Source organism: Gorilla gorilla, chromosome 8 (genome assembly GCF_029281585.2).
Source record: "Gorilla gorilla gorilla isolate KB3781 chromosome 8, NHGRI_mGorGor1-v2.1_pri, whole genome shotgun sequence".
NCBI lineage: Eukaryota > Metazoa > Chordata > Mammalia > Primates > Hominidae > Gorilla > Gorilla gorilla.
Window position 1 is genome coordinate 102,508,859 of NC_073232.2, and position 12,495 is coordinate 102,521,353.

Consider the following 12,495-nt stretch of genomic DNA (forward strand, 5'->3'; position numbering starts at 1 on the left):
TTCACTTAACATAATGGTCTCCAGTTCCGTCTATGTTGTTACAAATGACTGGATTTCATTTATTTTGGCTGAATAGTACAGAATATGTATGTACCACTCTTGTTGTTCCATTCATCTGTTGATGGGCACTTACGTTGCTTCCAAATCTTAACTATTATGAACAGTACTGCAACAAACACAGAGCTGCAGATATATCTTCAATGTATGGATTTCCTTTCTTTTGGGCATATACCCAGCAGTGAGATTGATGAATGATATGGTAGCTCAATTTTTAGTTTTTTGAGGAACTCCAAACTGTTCTCCACAGTGGTTGTACTAATTTACATTCCCAGGAACAGTTTATGAGGGTTTTCTTTTCTCTACATCTTCACCAGCTTTTGTTATTGCCTGTCTTTTGGATATAGGCCATTTTAACTGGGGTGAGATAGTATCTCATTGTAGTTTTGATTTGCATTTCTCTGATGATCAGTGATGTAGAGCCCCTTTTCATATGATTGTTTGCTATTTCTATGTCTTCTTTTGATAAATGTCTATTCAAATCTTTAGCCCATTTTTTGATTGGATTATTAAATTTTTTTTTTCTGTAGATTGTTTGAGCTCCTTATATATTCTGGGTATTAATCCCTTGTCAGATGGGTAGTTTTCAAATCTTTTCTCCCATTCTGTGAGCTGTGTCGTCACTTTGTTGATTGTATCCTTTGCTGTGCAGAAGCTTTTTAACTTGATTGATCCTATCTGCTCATTTTTGCTTTGGTTGCCTGTGCTTGTGAGGTATTATACTACTGAAGAAATTTTGCCCAGACCAATGTCTTGGAGATTTTCCCCAATATTTTCTGGTGGTAGTTTCATAGTTTGAGGTCTTAGATTTAATTCTTTAATTACTTTTGATTTGATTTTTGAGGCAAGAGATAGGGGTCTAGTTGTATTGTTCTGCATATGGATATCCAGTTTTCTCAGCACCAGTTATTGATGAGACTGTCTTTTCCCCAGTGTATGTTCTTGGCACTTTTCTCAAAAATGAGTTCACTGGAGGTGTGTGGATTCATTTCTGGGTTCTCTATTGTGTTCTGTTGGTCTATGTGTCTGTTTTTATGCTAGTACCATGCTGTTTTGGTTACTATAGCTCTGTAGTATAATTTGAAGTCAGGTAATGTGATTCCTCCAGTTTTGTTCCTTTTGCTTAGGATACCTTTGGCTATTCTGGGCCTTTTGTGATTTCATATCAATATTATGATCATTTATTCTGTGAAGAATGTCATTAGTATTTTGATAGGGATTGCATTGAATCTGTAGATTGCTTTTGGTAGCATGGACATTTTAGTAATATTACTTCTTCCAATCCATGAACATGGAATATGATTTTTTTTGGTGTTCTCTTCAATTTATTTCATCAGTGTTTAATTGTTTTCCTTAGAGAGAGCTTTCATTTCTTTGGTTAACTTAATTCCTAGGAATTTAATTTAATATGTGGCTATTGTAAATGGGATTACTTTTGAATTTGTTTTCAGAATAAGCATTTCCTCTTGGCAATGTTTCCCAAGCCCAGCGGTTTGCCCAATAGTGACAATTTATAAACTTAGTTGATGATCACACCACCAAGTGAATCCTAACTCCATTTTACTATTTTATTCTGCTCTATTTACTCTCGCTGTGATTCTTTTTTCTTTCTTTATGTTCTCTTCCCATTACATACACTAAAATCCATTCAAAACCTTATTATTCACTCTTCTCACAGTTCCTATTTAAATAATTTATCACAATACTTACTTTTCCCCATTCTTTTTTTTTCCTTTTTCTCCTCATCCTTCTTTTCCCCAGTTACTTCTTTACTTCCTGAGGATATGAATGTAGAACAGAGAAGTGTGCTTAACAAAAAGGCTTAGTGAAAATAAAAAATAAGAGAGGTAGAAAATAAAATAAAATAAAAGTAAGAAATGAAAGCCTTAGAGACAGTGTGTTGCTTTTGGTCTAAAAATAGAGAAAAGTGCACTTAAAATTTGAGGCAAACTAAATGAAAAGGGTCATGGTTGCCAGCTATGTGTAAAGCTTTAAAGCTATCCTTTTAGATTTGAGGACTCCTTTCTGAAAGCAAGAAGTGTGGAGGGGAATTCCTCAAGTGGTTTAAAGGGCTTCAAGTCATCCTGCTTCTTCTCCACAATTTGGAGAACACCTTTGATTAAAAGGTTTCCAAGGAGGAATGTGGAAGAAACAGAGAAAGAGAAAACTGGCATTGACACTAGAATAGAACTTGATAGTGAGGTAAATGAAAAGATGACAAGCACTGAGAATAATATTATTGCTTAGATGTTACCTGGGCCTCTGTGTGAACCAAATTGTCACTTAGAGGCATAAAAGAGGTCATGGTTTTGAAGAGTCTGTGGCTAAAGGTAAGATTTAGGTAGTTGTGCTTGAGTATCCAGTAATTCAGTTATTCAGTAATATTATGAGATTCTTTTTTTTAATGATAGTATAAAAAGTCACCAGCTAAATTTAGACTTGTTCACTGAAAATAATGATTTTGAAACATGGTCATCAGAAACTCAAGGGGTTTGGCAATTCTGACCCATCTGAAGACCTTTGCAGGAGAAAGTAAAATTTAGTGAACTTGAGTTTCTTTTCTGTTTATGAGTCACACTAGTCTTGCATAGGCTGTGGATCCTAGGTGCAATCTCACAACTGTGAAAGAGGGAGAATACAGAGTCTGCTTACTTTAGGAGATAATGAACAGAAGCAAATGTACTTATCTATGAAATGGAATTTTGATAAATAGTAAAGCTGTTTAATGTCAGGGATTCTTAAATATCTAACACATGCACTCATATTAGGTGGGTTTTTTTCACAATCCATTTTCTTATTGATTGTGTTTATTACATTATTGTCGGAAATATGGACCATATGACCACCAACTTTGAATGCATTGATACTTTCTCTTTTTTTCTTTCTTTTTTTTAACTTTTAGGTTAAAAGGGTACATGTGCAGATTTGTTATACAGATAAATTGCATGTCTTGAGGGTTTGGTGTAAAGATTGTTTCATAAGCCAAGTAATTAGCATAGCACCCAGTAGGTAGTTTTTTGATCCTTACCCTTCTCCCTCCCTCCATGCTCAAGTAGGCTCCGGTGTCTGTTATTCCCTTCTTTGTGTCCATATGTACTCAGTGTTCATAAAATGTCAAAATAGATGATGCATTTCTCAGAATGTGTCCCCACATGACTCAGACCCATGACTGTATGTACATATATGTAACTACTTCCCTGATCAGTTGTAGGATATTTCCAGTACTCATAAGGGCTCCTATGTAGCCCTTTCTATTAATATTAAGAGTGCTTTATTATGCACCAATAGACAGTGAATACATGTCTCTCTCTCCGTGTTTATTTAACCTAAGAATGAGCACGGTTTTCTTCTTTAGTATTTCAAAGCATCATATATTAATCAACATAGGGTAAATCCATGCTATGTTAATAAATAACCCAAAAATCTTAGCAGCATAATCTGGAAACATTTATTCCTTCTCATGCTACATGTTCTGTTCATCTTGGCCACTTAGAAAATAGGCTTATGGAGAACTTATTTTGACACGAGCTTCCATGTTTTAGGACTTCATTAGGGACTACCTCACTCACAGTACCAACTTCTGGGTTAGTCAGATTAGGCAGGATTAAGCTAAAAACATGATATAATTTTAAAAATCATCCAAAGGTTAATGGCTCAACATAATGAAAGTATTGTTGTTCACATTGCATATCCATTTCAAGTCAGCAGGTGTGTCCTGATTATTGTAACTATTTAGGGACTCGGGATGGTGGAGGATCCACCCTGACACTTTTTTCTATAATTACTAAAGCAAGGAAAGAAGATGTAGTAAGTCACAAACCAACTCAAAGTTCCTGCCAGAAAGTGACACTTATTACTTCTGTTCATTAAGTAAAGCAAGTTACGGGGCCACATCTAAGAGGACAGGGAAGGGCAATCCTCACACCTGGTTGTGGAGTAGTTATATTTGTGAACAACTCCATTGCTTATCACATGTTGCAAAGGCCATTTCCTGAAACTTAATGAATGTTTATGAATAGCACAAGTGCAGAACTGAGAGTGACTGTTTTAATATATTAAGTAGTTACTTTTAGCAGTCACGGACCCCAAGCCCAAACTTAGGAGCCTTAACTTTGAAAAGGATCTCGTGTGTTAGAAGATTATTTCTACTTCTAATGAGCTATTTCCACACACCCCTTTTTTGGGGTGGGGGGGACAGAATCTTACTTTGTCACCCAGGCTGGAGTGCAGTGGTGCAATCTTGGCTCACTCCAACCTCTTTCTTCCGGGTTCAAGTGATTCTCCTGCCTCAGTCTCCCAAGTAGCTGGGACTACAGGCATGTGCCACCATGCCTGGCTAATTTTTGTAATTTTAGTAGAAATAGGGTTTCACCATGTAGGCCAGGTTGGTCTTGAACTCCTGACCTCAAGTGATCCACCCACCTCGGCCTCCCAAAGTGCCGGATTACAGACGTGAGCCACTGTGCCCGGCCCTTCTACACCTTTCCACACCCCTCCACCCCTCAGAATCAGGGGGCAGCATCTTTTGTTTTCTAGAATTTAAAGCTTCTCTTCCTTTCCCCCCCCCCCCAGAATAACAATAGTTCATTTTTACCCCAACCTTATTAACACTGCCATTGCCCATTTCTTTTAAGATAAATATAATATCCCCCTGCACCTGCTCCATATGTCATCTGATATTCATGACCAAGGCACATACAATATTCAACAGACTGGATCCTAGTAGGTTGCCCATCTGAATGAGAGAGCACAGGTTTCTTCTCCTTTTACTCTCTTCTGCATCCTATTCTTTTCCTGGATCAAGTTTTGGATAAGAATAAGAAATATGTTTTAGGGTATAATTTGCCTCAAATGTGTAGCTTCCCCTACCCACTGGAGTTCCCAAGGGGTCAAGAAACCTGCTCTCTCTCTAACACACAGCCCCTCCCCTAGAAAAACTTTTCAGGGAAGATGTCTCTCAAAGAACTTCAACCTTTGAATGCTTGCTCTAGGCTTCTTCACTCATCAGACTGCGGCTCCTAACTAATGCAGTGGTAAACCAAGTTCTGTTCTTGCCTTTAGCTTGTGGCAGGGGTGTTATTGTATGTACTCTTCAGGCTATTCCAGGGTGCTCATTCTAGCTGTTTTTCTTTGGGGATAATGCAAAATGGGACTTAGGTAGGATAAGACATCAGTTGCACATGTTCAGGTGTTATCTACTCAAAATACCCACTCACAAAACCTTTGCTTTCCTCATCTGAAGGTTAAGGCATGGAATTTCTTTTGATGGAAGAACACATTTTTGTGTATTCCTTGGCTTCATTTATAGCTTATATATTATTTTTTACTTGTGGCTATGTCATGTCTTTCTTTCAAATTCTTTCCCTTTGGGGATAATACAAAAGTCATTACTGTAAGTGAGGTTCTCTTAGTGCTTACTGTATGCCAGATTCTGTGTTAAGTACTTTTTGCATATTATTTCATTTACTTCTCCTTACAGCTCCAAGCTTATTGTTTCCATTTTACAGATTCCGATTCCAAGATTACCAACAAATGAGAAGAGTCTGGTTTTCAATCCGGGTCTTTCTGACTCAGTTCATATGTCTGTCATGTATATAGTTTTGTGATTTTTCTTCCTGTATTCAACTGTGGCTCTTAACTTGCTATCTTTTTTGCTGAACAATTGCATTGAATCATGCTTAGTAGAGTGATCCCTATGAGCCCAGCCTTCCTCCCACCCAGGAAAATAAAAGAGAAAAAAGAAAACAAACAAAAGCCAAAAACAGCAAACCAACAAACATTCAATAACCCAATGCTAAATAGCAATTTACACTGTAGTTTTTATCTGTCAGCCACTCTATTGAGGTTGTGACTGTTAGTTACATGGAAGAACGAATCAATTGCCCATTTTGCTGGTCTCAGTTCCCAGGCTGAGCATGTCTTTCTGCTGAATGTGATTCAGGGAGATCCTTAACCAAAGTCATTGACTTCATCTGAGACTCAACTAAAGGAACTTACCAACAGAGAAAAACACAAAGAGGAAAACTGTTCTTAAGGAGTGATGTATATCAGTTTCCAGTATGATATCTTTCTTAGAGAACTTTAAGGGTAATTTTGATCTTTTGCTGCCATCAGAGCTTCATCTCCATGCAAGCTGTGACACTTTTACCATGACACATTGATATGGTTTGGCTGTGTCTCATGCAAATCTCATCTTGAATTCCCGTGTGTTGTGGGAGGGACCCAGTGGGAGGTAATTGAATCATGGGGGGCAGGTCTTTCCTGTGCTGTTCTTCTGATAGTGAATAAATCTCATGAGAGCTGATGATTATATAAAAGGAATTTCCCTGCACAAGCTCTCTTCTCTTGTCTGCTGCCATGTGAGACATATCTTTCACCTTCCACCATGATTGTGAGGCCTCTCCAGCCATGTGGAACTGTAAGTCCAATAAACCTCTTTCTTTTGTAAATTGCCCACTCTCAGATATGTCTTTATCAGCAGCTTGAAAACAGACTAATACACATATTATGTAACATCAGACAGAGAAAGGACCTTAAAAGTCGTTTAAACAACCCCCTCAGAGTATGTGGAAACTCAGCCATAAACAAGTCAAACAGTATATATCCAACAAAACTAGATTGAGATACCCCACCCCATCCTGCATGTGGTGGACAGGCTCAGGGCTTGGACTCAATGACCAAGTTGCAGACCCAGTTCTATGGTTCCTATTTGTGTGCCTATGGGAAAGAGATTTTTCTCTCTTCCATTCACAAATGTTGAATAAAATACCCCCTCCCCTTTTTTTTTTTTGCTGTTAAGATTAGGCAAAATAATGCATGTACACCTGATTTTTAAGCCATTATGTATTATATAGATGCAAAAAATTATGATAATTTTACCTACACCAGGCTGCCTCTTTTTACCTTTGCCCTGCCTTTTACATTTTCTTTGCCTTTAAATTCTTCATCTCTCCGTCTGGACTGAACCAATAGTTTTGCAGATCTTTCTCCACACTTTACCACACTCAGAAGGTATAATAAGAATAAGTTGAGGGAGTCTGAAAAGGATTAGACCATGTAGTCAAGAGCTACGTGAGCCTCTGTGGGAGAGAGAACTCTCAATTTTTATTCCTCATCACATTCTTCTTCTTCTTTCCAATAAACTAATAATTTTTATAACAGTGGAGTTCAGGCTTGCAACAAGAGTTCAGAACAACAGGATTAATCAGTTATTTGTGTGTATGTGAGTGCATCCAGTGTCACATGTGGGAGTGATAATTGAGTATCTTCCAATTCAGAGGTTATTTTGCTCTCTAGGTGTGTTGGTTGTGACACCTGCACAAAATGAGTAACATTAGTAGTATCCCATACAGATTGGAATTACAGACTTTTGACTCAGAACATCCCGGGTGGAGTGAAGGCTCCGAGAATTATCAGTTTTGTGATCATTGGCAAATTATTTATTCTCTCCCAGGCAAGGTTTCCTCATTTTGAAAATGGACATACTATTGTAACTAACCTTGTTGGGTTGCTGTGAGAATGATGTAATTATGGATGCATGTATAGAGATATCATGGTGGTATTAAAACATATCTACAAATTCTCTAACACAGTTCCCATGAAGACATGGAGTGGATATCCCTTCCCTTGACAATTTGCCCTGACCTTTTGACTGCCTGGGTGAACAGAATGTGTCAAAGTGACACTGCATGGCTTTTGAGTCTAGGATCTAAAAACCCACCCAGCTTATGCTTGTTTCTCATGGGAAACACACTTTGAGAAACTTCAGCTGGCAAGTAAGCAATATAGTAACTCAAATTACCTTTTATAGAGATGGAGTGGGGGCAGGGAGAGAGAGAGAGAGGGAGAAGGGGAGGGGAAGAGAGAGAGAGAGAGAGAGATGTCTGAGTTCCAGTTGGTCCAGCTGCCAGCCTCCAACTTTTGAGTCTTCTTTACTTTCAGAGTAAAAAAATCCCTGAAGAAGATCCCAGCCCTAGCCATTGTCTGCCTGCAACTGTATAAGAGATCCCAAGCATGAACTACCTAGCTGAGCCCTGTCAACCCTCAGAATCTTGAGAAATAATAATAATAATAAATTATTATTGTTTTATCCACCATTTTTGTTCATAGAGGATCAGACAATCAGAACAGAGCTTAACACCTAAGGTATTATTTTAAGTATTTCATATATTTAACTCATTTGCTCCTCACAACTCTGTTACTTTTTCCATTGCACAGTTTGGATAGTTGATGTACAGAGAAGTTAAATGTATCACCTGGCCTTTTCTCCATGCAACAAATAACTCCCAGATCTAGCAATGTAAAATAATAATTCTGTTAATCTGGGCCTGGTTTGGCTGATCTTGGTTGGTGCCACTTATGTGTCTGCAATTAGCAGTTGGCTCACTGGGGGCTGGGGAGTCTGCAACGGCCTCATTCACATTCCTGGTCATTGACTCCTCATCTGGGAAGGGGTGACTGGGCCATGTCATCTTTAATTCCCTTGCAGATTAATCTGGCCTTGTCCTCATGGTGGTGGCAGCATTCCAGGAGAACAAGTGAAGCATTTCAGGGCTCCTGAGGCCTAACCTTGGGGGTGGATCACTTTTGGTTCTGCCATAGTTTGTTCATCACACCAGGTCAAAAAGCCAGCCCAGATTCATGGCATGAGGAAATAAAATCTGCCTCTCAATAGCAAATTACATTGCAAAAGGCAGGGTTATAATGAAGGAGATTCTTGGGGCCATTTTGCAACAATAGGCCACGTTAGGTAACTTGCCCATTGTCACGCAGGTCACAGACAGCAGAGCCAGGATCTGAACCCAGGTACCAGGGCTCCAGAAGGCATACTCTTAACCACTTCACTACATTGCCTCTGAGTACATGAGAGCTATTGTTAGGTCTTGGTGAAATCCACCTCAAAACACAAGCTGGTTCCTATATCAAATGAGGGACCCAAGGTTTTCATAATATGTCACAGCAGATAGCTTGAATCTTTGCTTAACCACTTACCAGATGTTGTTCTTGGGTAAATTACTCAAACTCTTTGAATCTCATTTTCCTCACATGAAAAATGATAGTTTTTGTAAGAATTATACTAGACAATAAGGTACAGTCATTTCTGCTAGAACACAGCATATGCCTTCCTAAAAATCACCATGCTATGCAAAATCACTCAAGAAACCACAGGCTCATGAGAAAAGTGGGATTAGAGGCACAACACTAAAACATCAGTGACACATGCAAAGAGATGATAGGACTTTAATGAAATGGTGGTGCTGTTTTATGTGTGTTAAATGGTTAGGAAATACATACATAGTACAATCAATACGGCCCTTTACTTTAAAAAAGATCCAAAGTTTGCTTGTGCAACTGGGTGTCAATAGGGTTGCAGCTTGTGAGTTACTGTGGCATGATAGATGGAGCACTATCTGAAATTGGCTAAAAAGTTTTAACACTGAGTGTGGACAATGTGACTCATCACATATGTGGTGAACTGAGGCAGCTGGTAGATGTTCAAAGTGTGTTCCTGCATATATTTTGTGTATTCCTAAGCAGTTTGCTTCATCTGAGTGCCATTTTCTGTATTCGATTGGTGTTTCTTGAGGAAAAAAGTTGTGCATAAGCAAACAAAATTCACATTATGTTCAAGTTGTTCCCTAATATATCATTTCATTCTGGAACAAGTTTCTGTTTTCAAAACAAGTATTATAACAAAATTGCCCATGAGTGGTTAGCATGCATACAGCTCTTATTTCCACTCGATAAATATTAGCTCATTACTCTTAATAATGAGGCCTCATTGACTGTAAAAGAAACACATATTGTATTCAATGGTATTAATGTAGGTGAAGAGAGGATGCATGGGTGTCTGGCAAGGAATCTGCAAAAAGTAAGGCCAGTGAGCAAGAATTGTCAGTGTGTTTCCAGCACCGGCCGGCGAATCCAAGTGTCCTGCTTTCTTGGCAAGTAAATCTCAATTTGAAAATGGATGTGTCAGGCCTAATGGCACTGGTGATTAAGGTCATCCAGCTTCCTCCTCCTGCTCCCAGTCTGGGCTCACTCGGCAAACTCCTGATTATGATCTACCCTCTCATGTCATTGCAAGGCTGTGTTCTCCTGCTGACATAAACATTCTGGACCACTTGGCAATTATATTTCTTGGAGTAAATTGCAAAATTGGCACTCTGCTTTGTACATTGGTCTCTTGTAAATTCCCAGGGATTAATCAACTACAAGTACACTGACACTTTCTATTTTCTGGATCTGCAAAGCTAGGGAGCAGATGCTGGAATGCCATGACCTGCAAAATGACTGTGCCCTACCACGCCTGCCAGCTGCCTCCCCAGATGACACATTTACCCGCTCTCGAACTGCAAGTGCTGGCACATAACTGCCTCAGATCTGGACAAATGTACGTGTGGGATGTAAGACAGGTTTTTTCTAAGGTCCCTTCTCTTACAGAATTAGAATCAATTTCTTCCTTCACTAGTAATTTATTTCAATAGCTAGGGTCTGAACTTCAAGCATAGCATCTCTACTTATAACAACTTAGATTTTGGGTAGCTGACTTGACTTTGAATGAATTTGCACCTGCAAATACTGATTTTTCTCTTCCTTTGGTAGGTAAATTACCTTAAAAGTAAAAGACTATGACATTCAGAGGTCTACTCTATTCCCTATTCATCTTGAACCAAGCTTGAACTAACAAAAGCACATATGATTAATGTCATCAAAGAAAGAACTAAAATATAAATAGACCCTTTTATTTTGCTTCATTGCAATAGTGTCAGACATCTAACTCCATGACTAGTTATGAAATGCACCACTTTTGAAGATGCTAGGTTTGCAATCTTTTTTCTTACCAATTGAGTGAATTTGTAGGTTTTACCTATGGATGAATGTATAGTAGTATAAATAAACTGGATATTTGCAAATGTTTATTGTAGTCTGAAGGCAAAAATAATTATCCATTTTGGCAAGTTGGAACCGTAACCATCACCTGAAATGTTCAAAACCTGTAAAAATCAGTATTATCAATATCTGTCATCTCATAAGAATGCCTTAGTGTTTAAGCTAATTCAATTATAGTTTGCATATTTCTAGAATGAAACTCCATCTTTTATGATATAATGTGCTAAGGATATAATAATTGTATGATCTTTGGCCTCCAAGAGTATGAATCTGACTGAAGCAATATTCAAATAAATTAGTCACTCAATCACTAATTCATTTATTTAACAAACTCATGTAGAGAACTTGAGGGCTAGGAATTGTTTTAGACATTGAGATTGCAACCATAAACTTGAGAGACAGGGTCTCTGTTTTGGTAAGAGGAAGTACACAAATAAAGAAGATAATTTTAGATAGCCAAGAGAGCAATGAAGAAAATAAAACAGGGTGAATTAATGCAGAATGAGTAGGGAGGATTAATGCAGAGTGAGTAGGGAGAATGGTACTTTAGCTGGGATTATTAGGGATGGTTTCTTTGAGTAGATGACATCTGTGCTGAGATCTGAATATCAGCACATGGCCGCTATGAGGATCTGAAAGATGTAGTCAAGGGCTTCAAGACTGTGATAAGTCACCAGGAGCACTGGCTCATGCCTATAATCCAAGCACTCTGGAAGGCAGAGTGAATGAGACTCGGTTTCAAAAAATAAAAATGAAAAGAAAAAAAAGACTGTGATAAGTGACATAATTTGGATATGTGTCCCTGTCCAAATTTCAGGTTGAAATGTAATCCCCAATGATGGAGGTGGGGACTGGTGGGAGCCGATTGGATCATGGGAGCAGACTTCTCAGGAATGATTTAGTACCATCCCCTTGGTACTGTTCTTGTGACCGTGAGTGAGTTCTTATGAGATCTGGTTACCATAGCTCAAAAACAGGCATAGACAATGCATACACAAATGAACGTGGCTTTGTTCCAATTAAACTTTATTAACAGAATCAAATATCCATCACATTTGGCCTGCTGGCCATGGTTGGGCAACCTCTGGTCTAGATATAACCATTTTTAGCACTTCCAAGTTTCTTCTTTTTCTCACTTGTTTCTTATTCCCTATCTCTTCATTCTCATTCTTTTGGTTTTGTTAGTCTTAATCTTTGAAACCCAGATATTTTTGTTACATTGCTTAAATCATTTATAGTCTCATCAACTATGATATTCCAGAAAATCAATCTGCTTGAAGATTTGGTTGGATGGCCTATGATAGTGACTTGCCCAATACCACACCACCTTCTTGGTGAAAAGTGTACAAAAGTATTCATTTCTCACTTACTGCTCTATCTTCTGAATTAGTTTTCTGGCACTGAAAAACTGATTACAAAGATAAGGAGTCATATATTATTAGTTATTGTCTTCAACTGCTATGTAAAATCAAATAGCAAGTTCTATTAACTCTTCCTCATGAAGTTTTCTATTCATCTATTGAGAATAATCTTGGATGATCTATG